The sequence below is a fragment of the Nyctereutes procyonoides genome, unplaced genomic scaffold (genome assembly GCF_905146905.1).
Source record: "Nyctereutes procyonoides isolate TBG_1078 unplaced genomic scaffold, NYPRO_anot_genome, whole genome shotgun sequence".
Lineage (NCBI taxonomy): Eukaryota > Metazoa > Chordata > Mammalia > Carnivora > Canidae > Nyctereutes > Nyctereutes procyonoides.
The window spans coordinates 14,264,764-14,280,381 of record NW_026575030.1 but is presented as its reverse complement, the minus strand read 5'-3'; positions in this window follow the sequence as shown (position 1 = coordinate 14,280,381).

Genomic DNA, 15,618 nt, shown 5'->3' with positions numbered 1-15,618 from the left:
CTTATGCTTATTTATAGAATCCCACAGAAAACACAGGAAGATGAAGGGCTAGGAGAAGTGCACCATGTCCTGGATTGCTGCCCTCCCCCATCTAGCCTAGGCATTTTCCATGTCTCTTCCATCAGCAGTCCCCTATGGTTCCAGGCTCTTCAGCATCCACATCATCAATGATACCAGACAGAGAACTGGTTCTGAATGCAGGTTCAGCTATTCCCTGCTTGAAAATCAATACTGAAGAAAATGATGATGGGAAAGGAAAGCTCACTTTATTTAGGAAGTTAGTAACCTGTGAAGATAGTGGACTAACATCCCAAAGACATCTTCCTAGTCCAGGTGAAGCCAGAGGGTTTTCTAGGGGAAGGCATGGGAAAAAAGAGGGGGTCTGGATGCAGGCAGTCAGTCGTATGCAGACATGATCCTGAGCAGACTTGCTGGCATCAGTAGCTTCTGTTTTCAGGACTTATCTTCTGGAAAGTCTGGTCCTTCACTCCTCAAGCCCAGTGGTCTGCAAATCTCTAGAAAAGTAGGTTGGTCCTGCTACAGACCAAGGGACTTAGCAAGAGTCAGCAAGCAAGGGGCACATAAGCTTGAAGCAAGTGGACTCTGAGGACTGGCTGGAGTGCTGTTATATCACCATGGGTGCCAGTGACAACAAGACACATAGCCATCTGGATGCGAGCTTAGTTTCAGAGACTTAAGCCCGCCATTACTCACATCCAAAAACAGTAAATCATGTTTAAAAGCACTTTGAAAACAGATTTTCCATGATTAAAAAAAAAAAAAAACAATAGTTGTTCCCATTGTCATCATCATGTCATCATCATTACCATTCTCTCAGAGGGATCCAAGCACTGTGTTTAAAAATACATCTTGAGAAGCATGTCTGAGTGGTTCCAGTGCTTCTTCCTTTGCATCTCAGTCTCATTTACTTTGCTTTTCTTGCCGACTAACAACACTTAGTATCTTACTCACATTACAAATATATTTGACCCCTTTTGGGATCCCTAACCTCTCATTGTTCAAAGATCAATTATCAGGTTCCAATTCTATCATTTTATTTGATTTTGTCAGATTTCTGCCATTCAAAAAGTTGTAAAGTGATGTTTTCAATAATGTCTTCATTTCTATTTACAGTTGTTCCATTTCCTGTCTTGCTTAGCAAGTGTGTCCCAGCCTTAATGTGAAGTAAACAGTATGTACATTCATTTCTTTTTAGGCTTTTGTTTTTGAAATGATTATTGATACAGAGAAGTTAGAAATATGGTAGAGAGAAGTCCCATGTGTAGTTTTATGTTATTTTGTTATATATGCAGATTGGTAAGCACTACCCCAACCAAGAAACAGCAGTTTTCCACCATCACAAAGAACTTCATTATTTTTGTCATAGAATGTTGCTTTATTTTATTTTTTTGTATATATTTTTTATTGGAGTTCGATATGCCAACATATAGCATAATACCCAGTGCTCATCCCATCAAGTGCCCCCCTCAGTGCTCATCACCCAGTCATCCCAAACCCCTCCCCACCTCCCTTTGCACCACCCCTTGTTGGTTTCCCAGAGTTAGGAGTCTCTCATGTTCTGTCACACTCTCTGATATTTCCCACTCATTTTCTCTCCTTTCCCCTTTATTCCCTTTCACTATTTTTTATATTCCCCCCAAAAATGAGACCATATAATGTTTGTCCTTCTCCGATTGACTTATTTCACTCAGCATAATATCCTCCAGTTCTATCCACGTTGAAGCAAATGGTGCTTTTGTAAATGGGATTGACTCCTTAACTTCTCTTTCTTCTACAAAGATCTTTCTCATGCTCCCTCTTTGTGGTCACTCACTTCTCTCCCTTGTCCACCATACCTAAACCCTGGCAACTGCTAGTCTGTCCTCTATTTTTAAAAATTCTGTACCTGCCAGAATGTTGTATAGTTGGAATCAGATAGTGTATGATATTTTGATATTGGATCTTCTGTTTCAGCATATGACCTAGAGGTCCACCCAAGTTTTTGAGTATAACAATAGGTCCTTTCTATTGATTCCAAGCAGTATTCCATGGTATGGGCTTATTACTGTCTGTTCAGCCATTCTCATGTTTTGGTTATTTCCAATTTTTGGCTATTATAATAAAGCTGTTAGGAGCATTAAAAATAATTAATAAGAGAAAATATTTTTTCCTGAAGAATGATACAAGTTAGCTAGAGATACAGAAATTACAAAGGTTAAAATTGTTAAGGAGTTTCTTCCCTCATCCTAAATAGACATAAAACAAGATATGGTAGAGTGATGCTTAATTTTATGTGTCACCCTAACTAGTCTATAATCTCTAGTTATTCAGTCAAACCCTGACATAGGAGTTGCTATGAAGGCATTTCATAGATGTGAAGTCCATAATCAGTTGTCTTTAAATCAGGGAGTTTATCCTAAATAATCTGGGAGAACATTATTTAATCAGATGAAAGACTTTGGAGTAGAACTGAGGATTCTCTGAAGAAGAAATTCTACCAGTGGAGAGGAACTTCAGCTCCTGCCAGGTAGCAGTTAGAGCCTATCCTAGGGATTTTAGAATTGCACAGCCAACCCCTTCAATTTTGTAAGCCAAAGGCAATAAATCGCTTAATATATATTTCCTTCTCATTCTGTCTTTTGATTGAACCCTGAGTGATACAGGTAGGGAAAGACTTTAGTGATCACACAATCGCACGCTGAATTTTCTAAATATTCAACATCCTCAGAGTTTTGGAGTTAATTTAAAGTCACATGAAAGCCTCATTTGTAAATTCAGATACTTATTATCATTGGTGAAATTTTACAGATGTTTCCTCCCTTCCTTCCTTCCTTCCTTCCTTCCTTCCTTCCTTCCTTCCTTCCTTCCTTCCCTCTCTCCCTTCTCTATTTCTCCCTCCCTCCTTCCTTCCTTCCTTCCTTCCTTTCTTTCGTTCTTTCTTTCTTTCTTTCTTCTTCCTTCCTTCCTTCCTTCCTTCCTTCCTTTCTTTCTTTCTTTTTCTTTCTTTCTGTCTTTCTTCTTTCTTTCTTCTTTTTTTCTTTCCTCAATATCTCTTCTCTTCCAGGCTGATCATAGGCTTCAAGGAAATTCCATATATTATCCTTAGAAAAACTCTGAGTTAGGTAACACTGAAACCAAGGAAATTTAAGAGAATTACACCTTTCATCTATCAATAACAAACATAAAAACCCTAAAACTATTTTTTGAAGCTCTGTATTGATGAGGTAGAAAAATAGATAATTTATACACTTTTAATTAGACAATGAATTGGTAATTTTTATTAAAATTTTTTTACAAGAGCCAAAGTATCCACTCCTTTTCTATAAATGTGCTGAGGCTTGAATCTTAAGATATACAGGTATATATATTGAATATAAGCTTCTTACAACCACAGAAAATTGAAAATGAACCAAAAATACATTAGTATAAGGACAGTACATCCATTGTATGTATTTCTATTACATTAGTAGAAATAATAATTAATAATAATAATAGTAATAATAATAGGTAATTTAACTTCTGCTAAATAGAGTGAATAAGATTGATGAGTGCTGGTTAAATTAATGCAGACTTAAAAAATAATAATAAAAATAAATAAATAAATAAATAAATAAATAAATAAATAAATAAATAAATAAAATAAATTTAAAAAATAATGCAGACTCTCGGGGGAACCCTGGGTGGCTCAGCAGTTTAGGGCCTGCCTTCGGCTCAGGGCATGATCCTGGGGTTGAGAGATCAAGTCCCACAACGGGCTCCCTGAGTGGAGCCTGCTTCTCCCTCTGCCTGTGTCTCTGCCTTTCTCTCTCTCTCTCTCGGGTAAATAAATAAAATCTTAAAAAATTAATGCAGACTTCCATGTTTTCTTACACAAAGCCTGGTTTCTTTTTCATTTGTACCAATTTCAGCGGGGCTCTTATAGTCGTAGGGATCCACTCATTTGTACAGCTTTTTCCTGAAGTAAATGTAAGGGGGGGGGGGCGAATTTGCAGGATACCAAAAAGTCTTCTCATTTATTTGCAAATCATTTGTCTTTGATTGGTTGCAAATTGGCAAAGATGGAATTAGATCTGAGGACCAAAAAAGGAAGTACTGCCATTTCCCAGTCTGTTCAGAGCTGGGAGCATTTGTTACTACATTGTTGCCTTATCTGTGTATATACTTTGTATGTCTAATGGTGCATTCCTATTAGAGCAAAAGGAATTTGACTGTTTCATTTGTTCTTTATAATTTAAGAAGAAAAATTGATATTGCTGTTGTCTCAAAATAAATATGACTCTCAAATTACATAACTAATATAACTTCTCTGATGTTTCCAGTTCTATTATATTTCTGACACTTGAAGCACTCATGACAACCGGCAGATAATTATCTTAAAATTGAGGCACTGGGACGTGAACATTCTCCTCAGCCTGTGTTTCTCCCCCCACCCCACCCCACTCACCCCCTATCCCTGCTCCTAATACTTGTGAAATCTTACAAAATCAGGTCCTCCTTGATAAGGAACCTAATATAGATCACTGATGAGGCCCAAATAGAATACACTTCTAAGTTTCATTGTAGTCTGCCATGAGTTTTTCAATTCTCTGCCATACCCCTTTGTCTTAGAAGAAAAGCATCAAGAAACATCTCTCAGTGTTGGATGTTTCCTCATCACTAGTCCCTTTGATTGGATCCCTAGAAAGCATAGATTGAAGCAAGCATTGCACGTTGGCTCTCTTTGGAGGTGCGGGCCAGGGTTGTGATGGAGAGGAAAAGGACATAGGGCTAGGAAGACTGCAGAGCACTCCATGTAATGGGTGGCTGCTTGGGCCACTGGCTTCACTAGAAAGGTAAAAGGAGTTCTATGGGAGTGGGAACCATAGAGCAGTTCACGTCTCTGCAGCTGGAAAATACCTTTAGCAGCATCACTTCTTCCCAGGATGGCAAACGGTATGAAAAATGGAAGTGTGTGAAAATCTCAGCAAAATGCCTAGAGCAGAGGGTTGCATGGAAAGGAAATGAATTGCCTCAGATATTATGGAACTTCGAAAAGTCTGCTTTGATATGCATTTTAATTACTCTTTGCTGGGACAAAGTGAGTAGGGGGCAAGTAGTGTGATTAGCCTCATATCCCCCATCCCCATCTGGATCTGGATCCCTGGGTTAGTTAGATGAAAATACCATTGCCCTCACATGACCCTGAGGGCCAGCTTGGCTAAGTCAGAAGGCAGAGTAAGATTTGTTTGATTCTGGGGTAATATTTCTGTGCCTCGTCTACTTCTGTTTGGCTGCTGATTGCAGATGACCTTGGGTTGAAGTCCTAAAATTCTTCCATTTATAAAATGTGAAGTATGATGCTTTTGACCTACCTCAGTGTGATAGATGGCTCTGGACCGTATGAGATCTAATGAGTTAACATTTACAAAATAAAATGCTAGGAGCTATTTTAGAGAATGGCATTCTCTAGCCACAAAAGATCGTTATTCATTACCCAGAATGCATACAAATAGAAATAAGAGTGTTTCAGAAGAAGAAGACGGATGCAGGGAGCTGTATCTGCCCTGTGTGAAAGACAGATTGGAGATTAATTCAACGGATAAATTGTTTTAAAACCCGGCAGTTTCACGCTAATGAAAAAGAGGCCCGCAGACTATATTTTGGTCTGGCGGTCACAGCAGAACTGGAAATGTCAAACTCGTTTGATTCACTTCTAGTGTTCCTCTCAGTTTTATTGAATACCTTCAGGCTATGCAGCCTAGGATTTCTGGAAGGAAAATTATGCTGTATGTAAGTGTAATGATATGAAGAATACAGTTTTCTGCATCTGTATCACTCATAATAGATATGATGTGGAGACCGCCTGCGCCAGGGATCAGGCATCTGATTACACATCTCTGGTGTTTTCCAGCTTTTTCCACTCACCAACCAGGGTTAACTCTTTCACTGTCATACTCTGTCAACCAGATAGTTTAATATATAATATTCTCTGAGTGGTTTGTTGATAAAGAACTGTGGACCTATTATTTTATAATAGCTCCCGCAAATATATATTTACATATATAAAGATAAATATAGGTATATTTACCTACCTAGGAGCATCTTACTTTTGTATATTACTTCTTATCTTACAAAACATTTTAGCACATTTTATTGCATTTATTTATTACAATAGTCATGTAATTGAACGCAATTTAAAGTTTTATTTATTCACCGTTTGTGCAAATACTCTGTATGTGGTGGAATATGTCACACAAAAATGTGCTTCTCTGGTGTAAGAATTTTTTAAGATGATTATTTTGAGAAACAGCGAACACAGGAGAAGTTTTGAAAATAGAGTCGAATTTACACTCTTGTAAGAGAAATTTACATTAATAGAGGAAATCTCCATTTGTGAATGTGGCACCTGCTTTGTACCTAGAAGAGAAGGATGACTTATAAATCACAAAAAAACTTTTACTCTTGTTTACTTTTCACAGTCATTTTCCCATAACTAACACCCCTACACACACACACACACACACACACACACACACACATCCTTCTCTCTTTTGTCTTTAGCTGAGAATAGTATTTAAGCCCGAATTCTAGCCACCTCTTAAAATTAACCATTTTCCCCCGGTTGTCTCTCCCATGTGTACATGGGTTCCCATGTAAATTAACTTCTGCTTGTTTTTCTCTTGTTAACCTGTCTTTTGTTACAAGTTTCCCAGCCCAGAACTAAGAAGGGTAGAGGGAAATTATTTTTCCTCCCCTGCAATTCCAAATGCTAATCCAAGTATTGAAGATACAAGATTACTTCTGCTTGCATGAGGTTTGTATTCTAGGAGAGGGTAAACAATGAAAATGGAAATAGAAATTTAGATGAATCCGAGTACTAAAAAGGCAGCTGATCACATTAACATGATATAGAACAAAAGGGTGGAGGGATATTTTTGATATAATAATAAAGATTTCTTGGAAGAGATTTTGTGTGAGCACATTTGAAGGTCAGCTGTACACACAGAAAGGGAAAAATTATTACAGGCAGAATGGGTAAGAGTATGCAGTGGTATCAGAAGCCAACTGAGCTGGACACTTTCAGGGATCAGAATAAAGGCCAGGGGGCCTGGAACATATGGAGCAAAGCAAGATAAAGTAAGCCCCAGTATGATTTGTGATTTCTTATTGGTGGAATGGGATGCCACAGGAGGGTTTTTAAGAAGGATGCCGATGAAACATTATTTAGTTTTTTTTTAAGTTTACTGATCTTGCTATAAGAAAAATAGATTAAAAGTATGGTGTCCATATGTCCTGGTTTTCCATAGATGGCTCCAATATATGACCATGGTCTTGGGATAATTATTAGTGTTTTCCTTCAATCTCAAAAATGTAGATTTGACAGATCCATTTTAGAATTTCTCCCATTATATAGAGGAGGCAAAAATCAGAGAGTCTGGTAGGAAGCCATTTCAGTGGCCCCAACTGATATAACAGCCAAAGAAATATACAGAAAGAAAAAGGCTTACTGATTTTCCAAATCACATACAACTGAAATGAAGGAAGGCCCATTTCTAAGCCTCAGGAATCTGAAGCCTACAGCTCATTACTGTGCCTCAATTATGTCATCAGCTCATCAACACAGCATGATTTGAAATATGAATTTCCCCTAAATTAACTTCCCTGACAACTGACTAGTAAACTGTGTGTTGGAAAGGGGGATGGCTAGGGCAAGGCAGGTAGGGAATTGCATGGGGGAGGAAGCTTCTATTTCACTCTGGCTGAGAAGAGAGGAGGTAGTGGGATGATGGAGTGTGCTGAATATGTTTTGAAGGCAGAACCTACTAGATTTGCAGATGGATTGGATTCAGGCTGGGCAAGAAAGTAATTGGTTACAAGGATAACAAGTGGTTCAGCCTCAGCACCTAGAAAGGAGTTGTGATTTTCTTCATAAAATATGTGATACTCTCTGAGTATAACACAAACCTCCTAAGTATTTACTTACTTATTCCTGATGGCTCTGGGTCATTTGAACTATACAAAAAGGAAAAGGGCCCAAGCTGAGCTGTATGAAATAACCCTGAGAGCTACACCTTTCCAGTTCTAGCCTCTACTTTTGACATCTTTTTAACTTGTTTCCTCCTGAATTGATAGCTGTCATTGTCTGCTTCTAGTAGCTATAACCCTATTTTATTTGTCATCAATCTCCCAAGTTTTAAATCATTAGTGGATTCAGTGCACAGTAATTTATATCATTTTATTATAAATTAACTCTGACTTAGCTATCATTAACATAGATACATGTATGCATATGCTTGTAAAATTCAAGATAAACATTGTGGTTCACATTTTTAGCCCAGATCCCGTCTTCTAGAAAGTCACTGCCAGTTCTTAATCCCTTCAACAACCATCTGCAGGCTCATTGCCTGCCTTCTCGTCTCCTCTGCCTCAGGGAGTTCTACAGTGTGCTTCCCCTGCCCCACTACATACATATATCCTCACAAGGCAGCCTCTGTTCTTGCTACACAGAGCCCCTAATACTGTGTTAGGGCCATATCCTCCAAATGACGACCACTTTCTTCCCAAGGTCTGGCCAGACTAACCCCATCATGTCTCTCATTGTATAGGGAGCATGTCAATGTCTGAATCCTCAACATTTCTTCTAATGTGAGACATTGCTGCCTGATAGCTAACGATTTGCCCACCATTGCTCTTCTCTTTACTGTCTCTTTACTGCATTGTGCATTTTTCACTTAACTTGTGCTGATGAGTGAAAAATCACACTTCTTCCCAGAGTGAAATAGGCCAAAAGCACCTCAGCCTCTGTAAAAGCAGACTGTGCACAAAGGTTGAAGGCTCAGATGGAGCTGCCCTCTCTATGAATGACACCACTTGGAGGGCACTCTGGCTGTCCCACTGCTTACCCAGAGATCTCTCGCTTTCTTCCATATTTGCAGTTACTTGTTCTGTCACAGAAGCTCTGAGCTAAGCATCCTCTGAATTAAGGAGCTATAATACTACTTTGAAGGACTCGGGCCACAAAAAACTCATCCGATGCTAAGTCATTTGACAGGTTTGAGATAGGTGATTTCTATATCCTAGCAATATATGCTTTGTATCCTTTGTTTATTATAGATACTTACTCTATATCTGCTTGATTTTTTTTTCTCAAAAACTTAAGCCTGCATGCCATAATTCAATAAGGGTTAATTAACAAAACTTTTGATGGCAAAATTTGGAAAGAGATCCATTTTCTTGCCCTGCTCCCAAGAGATGGATTTATAAGCATTGAGCCTGTTTACCCACCATCTTTGATTTTTCTTCCTGCCTCAGCTCTCCCAGATACTCATACGTGGAACCACAGATGTCGCCCTCTGCAGTTACATTTACCCCTGCCTGTTATCTGAGCCAATTTCTGACAATGCACACACACACACACACACACACACACACACACACACACACCACAAGCAAGCAAGCAAAGAAACAAAACACTTCTCAGTAGTTCAACCATCATGTTCAAGAAGGGCTTGGCTACCTTACCCATATCCTATGTCTACTGCTTTCCCAGCCCTGTCTCTAATCACGGGATCGAAAATTATTTTAAGTGCCTTTGCCCAAGTAAAGAATTAAGTATATTTTTCTGTCCTTCATTCTGCTGTATTTCTAAACCAATTCAGTTGATGAGTGCCTGTGTTTTCATCTCTATCTGAGCATTAAGTAAATCTCTGTGTATTACAAATAACTATCAATACTGCAGATAAGACATTCCCTCCATCCCAGATTATAGATACCATTGATTTAGTCATTACTTTCTGAATTTCTCATTTTCTAGGCTTGGAGATTTGCTTTGCCCAGCTTTTGTGATAATTGTGTTGCTGAATTTTAAATAGAGTCCTTAGTCAACCCTATATCCTAACCTGAGCAGGGAGTAAAAAAGAACACTGTTTCCATTTTCCAGTGATCAACTCCTGTCTCAGCTCAAAGAAAATCATTAACCGTCCTGTTGGTGGGTGACATTTGATCACAATTTGCTAACAGAGTGGGTAGAGACAGTGCTATACATTCTACTCCTTCCATTTTTAAAACAGAAATTGCTCAAGTGAAACCTCATTGAGGGATCCCTGGGTGGCGCAGCGGTTTAGCGCTTGCCTTTGGCCCAGGGCGCGATCCTGGAGACCCTGGATCGAATCCCACGTCGGGCTCACGGTGCGTGGAGCCTGCTTCTCCCTCTGCCTGTGTCTCTGCCTCTCTCTCTCTCTCTCTCTCTCTGTGTGTGTGTGTGACTATCATAAATAAATAAAAATTAAAAAAAAAAAAGAAACCTCATTGAACCTGTTGAAGCTAGCAGGGTTATAGAAAGGGGGTGTGAAACTCTAAAGGCTTGGGCATATTAAGTGTATTGAAAGACAGTGTACAATTTCTAGTGGAACTCAGCAGTGAGAGCAGGCATTACCCTGGAAAACCAAAGGCAATGGGACAGGGTTCAATGATCTTACGTGGGTAACTCTGATACTTAGGAAGGTTTTTCTGTGTGCATGTTTGTTTTATATTCTAGGGATTTTTTTTAATTTTGTTTATGATAGTCACACAGAGAGAAAGAGGCAGAGACATAGGCAGAGGGAGAAGCAGGCTCCATGCACCAGGAGCCCGATGTGGGATTCGATCCCGGGTCTCCAGGATGGCACCCTGGGCCAAAGGCAGGCGCCAAACCGCTGCGCCACCCAGGGATCCCTATTCTAGGGATTTTTTGTTTTTGTTTTTGTTTTTTCTTTGGTGAGAGGGGTGTTTTGTCTTTCCCCCTCCCAATGCACAGTGCAACAAGGACTTAGTTTACTTTTAGTAGCAAAAAGAAACAAAAGAAGTCACCTTCTTTCTAGAGATAGCTGATACTGAAGACTTTTGGCAAATAATGTATTTCCCTTTCCCAGGGATGGTAAATATCACAAAGACTGATATGCAGTTCACATTTTCCTACCAGCCAGATTATAAACTAAGGCAAGTTACTTAGCCTCTCTGGAATTCAATTTTCTTCAATATATTGGATAATCTAAGTTCCTTTCAACTCCAGAATTTAAAAGATGAACAACAAATACTGTTTTGCTTAAAGTATTATTGATAGTAAAATCTATCAAAAAGCAATTGTTCTGCAAGAATTACGAGGAACCGAATCTGCCTCAGAATATAAAGCCCCTTTTCATGGAAGAATTAAGGAATATATGAACAGATTAGGGGAACTAGAACAGGCTATCAGAAGAGAATATTGCCCCTTGGACTGGGGTAAGGGGGAAGAATAGCATATTTAGAATTATTTATGTGACATCTTGTTATGCATTTCCAATAGGAGCAAAAAAGAATTAAGCTTGACCATTCATATCCATTCATATCAGAGATTTCTCTCCAAATTATAAAGAATTTCATTGACTACAGAAATAGACAATAATAAGGTATAGTGAAGTTGGGCAAATTTGAATTCTGATCCAAGTTCTGGTATTGCTCTCTGTTGGTCCTTGAGCACATCATATAAAGTTTCTTTGTCTTTATTTCTTTTAAATTGAGAACAAATAATAGCAAATAGCTTATAAGGTTTTGTAAAGATTAAATGAAATAATAACTTTAAGGCACATAGCACAGTGTCTGTTACATAATTAAAACTCAACAGATGTTAATTGCAATGATGGTGGTCATGGTGGTGCTGAAGATGATGATGATAATCTTGATGATTCTGGATTACAGATCATTGAAGTTTTTTACAATGTGGCCGGGCATAGCCAAGGAAGTATGATTTGGGCTTTCTCAATATCCAGAATACATACACAGGACATTTTACATTCTAGATTCCTTCTTTGGAGATCTTAGCAGATACTTCTTAATCCTACTTTTATTTCATACAAATTGCTATATCCCTATGACACCTTGATATAGTATATGCAATTTGTGGTGATCAAGCAATCGTAGCGGTAACATAGCAACGGAAATAAGAACATCTCCATCCCAGCACAACAAAATAGAGACCAAGGTACTTCAACCTAGTTTACTTATGTACTTATTCTTCCTTCTGATACCTGTGTTGAATTTGCAAGTGCTTGTTCATTGGTTGGCCTGGCTTGCTCTGGAACAGATTCCATTACCTTTGTTCCCCATCCAACCATCTGTCTATTGAGTTTTATTGTGATCAGTTTTATAAAAGTCATACTGTGACTTGTAACACCCCTTCCTTTTACCTTCAGAACTAATATAAATAATTAAACCCTCATTTTTAAACAGTGACATGAGGAGTTGGAGTTATTATGTAAGAATAAATAAAAAGGCTTAATAGTATGGGTTGAAAATAATTAAAGGTCTCTGAAATCCTGGTTTTGAGTGTTATTGATGGTCTTTGATCTTAGATAGCTGGGAGCATTCCAGTTGTTGCAGATGTCTGATAATAGCACACCCCTGGCAGGCTGCTAATCCATGCCACAATCAAACATTTGCTTCTACTTCCTGGACCACAAGATAAAAAAAGAAATGCTATTATAGAAACAAAAGCAATGATTTATTGCTGTTCCTACCTGCCCCGAAAGCTATAATATATGGTGTAATAATATAACTTATTGATACACTATATCCAAGGAAATTGCTGGTGTAGAGAAAATGAGGGGCCAGAAGATGAATAAAATGTATAAATATTCTGTCAGCCGAATTCTTACAAATGGAAAGCCAGTGATAATAGCAGACAGAAAAAAATGTCACCTAGTGGGTGAAGTTAATGTAGGCTCAAGAAAGTATAATTCTGAGTAATTCCTTTGAGTACTGAGATGGCTTCTGCATACAGAAATTAATCTGTATCACTCTTTTAGAATGAGAAATCTAAAACCCAGAATGTTGGATTCCTTGAGAGCTGACATTGAGTGACTGATTTTATTATTTGATCACTTTATACTGAAAAAGACAATCACAAATACCATCCATTATCATTATTATTTCATAAACAGAAATGATGATTTAGAACAAACTTGGAAAAACATAGTAGCAGAAAAAATGGAAAGCCCTTTATGTTGAATACATTTAACAACCTGACAAACTAATAATGGTATCTTTATGATTTTAATTTTGCTACAAACTCACAAAAGTTTATTCAAGATTTGTACTGCTCCACAGGACAGCATTTGAGAGCCACAAGGCTGGCACCAGACAGTGTTGGTGCTCCAGGGCCAGCAGAGATTCACATTCTGTGCATCACTGACTCTTGGCCATGTTAATTTCCACACGTGGTTCCCCTGGGCACACATGGCATGGTGCATATTCAGCAGGCGTGCTCAGAATGAAGTGTCCGAAGCTCTCTGTTAGCAGCAAGACCTTTTTAGACCTTGAGCACACGGCACGGTCCAGGGCAGAGGCTGCCTCTGAAGGGCAAAAAGCTCCTCTCTCTGCAAGTCGGCCAATTAAGGGGCTACTTAGTACCTGATGAAGTGGAGTCTCATTGCTTGTTTTGGCATCTATATTTTGCAGTAAGCTAAAAAACAGCTTTTTATTTAGCAATTTTGGGGGGATTCTTTTCTTTTATTTTACAGCCACTCAGTGCCTGACAGTACAAGCTCATACTATCATTTTTCAAGCCATTAAATGTTAACTTCATTTGCTTGTATGAATTATGCTTTGCTCTTTTAGTTTTGTAATGAAAAATAAGTACAGGTTATGCAAGCAATAACCCCTGTGTATGAAGCAGCTATCTTTCTAAACGGTTTATTATGCCACAGTCTGGTACTCCATTAAATATAGATTACAGACTGCTGAATAAATGAATATCAACTAAGCATCCCCATCCTTCTGTATATATCAATGCAAATAATGAATTGTGGCGTCTCATGAAAATGGAAAACTAGAAAGAGTGGGTCAAGAAGTAATTACACATTTGTCTTATCTCATACTTCTTGCCCTCAAAACAGCAGAATATATCATGGAGTTGAGAGGACATTGCAAAGATATTTCTGATCTGTTATTGTTGGTAGAAACACTATTCTTGTTTGCTTTATCCCCACAAAGTTTTATGTGGGAGAGGCCACCTCGCACCTCTTTTCCACTCATGTTTGGTTTTATTGAGCTCGATGAAGTGAAACTTTCTGAAAACTCAATCATAGCTGTTTGAAAAGAGAACTTGTTGTCAGATAGCTATCCCTGTCTTTCACCTGGTGCCTGTGTGAACACTTACATCTCTTCACTCATACTAACACTGGAAACTCCTGAGCCAGAGAAAATAGCATGGTGTCATGGTCGACTTGAATGTGAATGGTTGCTTCCATTGCTTGTCTTCATCTCTGACTTCAGATAGGTTACTTCAGCCACTCTTCCTTCCAGGGACCTATGGGCCCCAACTAATTTCACTCATGTTTTAAATGAACACCATTCTAAATTAATAAAATTGAGGAAGATCTTCCCTCCTGGGAGTCAACACCTTAAATGCAAGTAGCATGAAGGAGTATTTCAGCTTAAATTTTGGGAAGATAAAGAATTACGTCAATCGGGCAGCCCAAGTGGCTCAGCAGTTTAGCGCCGCCTTCAGCCCAGGGCCTGATCCTATAGACTCGGGATCGAGTCCCACATCAGGCTCCCTGCATGAAGCATGCTTCTCCCTCTGCCTGTGTCTCTGCCTCTGTGTGTGTGTGTGTGTGTGTCATGAATAAATAAATACAATCTTAAAAAAAATTACATCAATCAATTCTAATTTTCAACACAAGGAGTACCTCCACTGAAGAGCAAAATAGGTAATTTTATTTTTATTTTTTAATGATTTGAATCCTCGCCTCCTAACATACTATTTTACATTGATTCTCACACCGCCCTGCCCCTTCTAGGACCTTATTCCTTCAGCGCTAACTTTCATTTCCTCATTTTCACTCATCCCTTTGCCTCTGCTTTCATGCATTAGATTTTCTCATTGTTTAAGGTTAATAAAAGTTTACCAGGGCTAACCCTTTGTCCTTCCAAACTCCTTAGACGAGGAGTGGGAGACAGGGGCTTCCAGTTATGGAATGAATGTCATGGGAATAAAAGGGACAGCACAAGGTATATAGTCAATGATTTGTAATAGTTTTAACAAGGCAGCCACACTTGTGGTGAGCATGGCATGATGTATAGAGTTGTTGAATCATGATTTTGTAAACCTGAAACTAATGTAACAGTGTGTGTCAACTATTCTTCAATTTAAAAAAATACAATGAAATAAAAAAGGAAGGTAATTTTGCCTCCTCACTGGCCACTCCCTGCTCTTAATCCACTGCACTCTTCCTTTTTACCGTGCTACTAAAGTGCTCTCTCAAAGGTCATCTGTACTTATGAAATACTCCCCCTGCCCCATCTCATTTTTCACCATCCTTGGCTTTTCTATGGAACTTAATATTATTAAATCCCATTCTGGTTTTTGAAACTTCCTTTTTCATCCTCTCTGTAGTACTGCACTAATTTTAGAAGCCACCATTCCTTCTCTTTTTTCTCTCCTTACTGATTATTAGCTCTTTTTCAAATCTCTAAAATGTTGGCCACCTACGGTCTTGTCTTTAAACTCCTCTCCTCTTTCTTTAAAAGTTAACCATGATGTTTGCATCTTCAGGGAAGAAAGTTTTCTGTCTATCTCTTTCATCTAGAGGTTGCCTATTGCCCCTGTCTCATGGCCTTTTG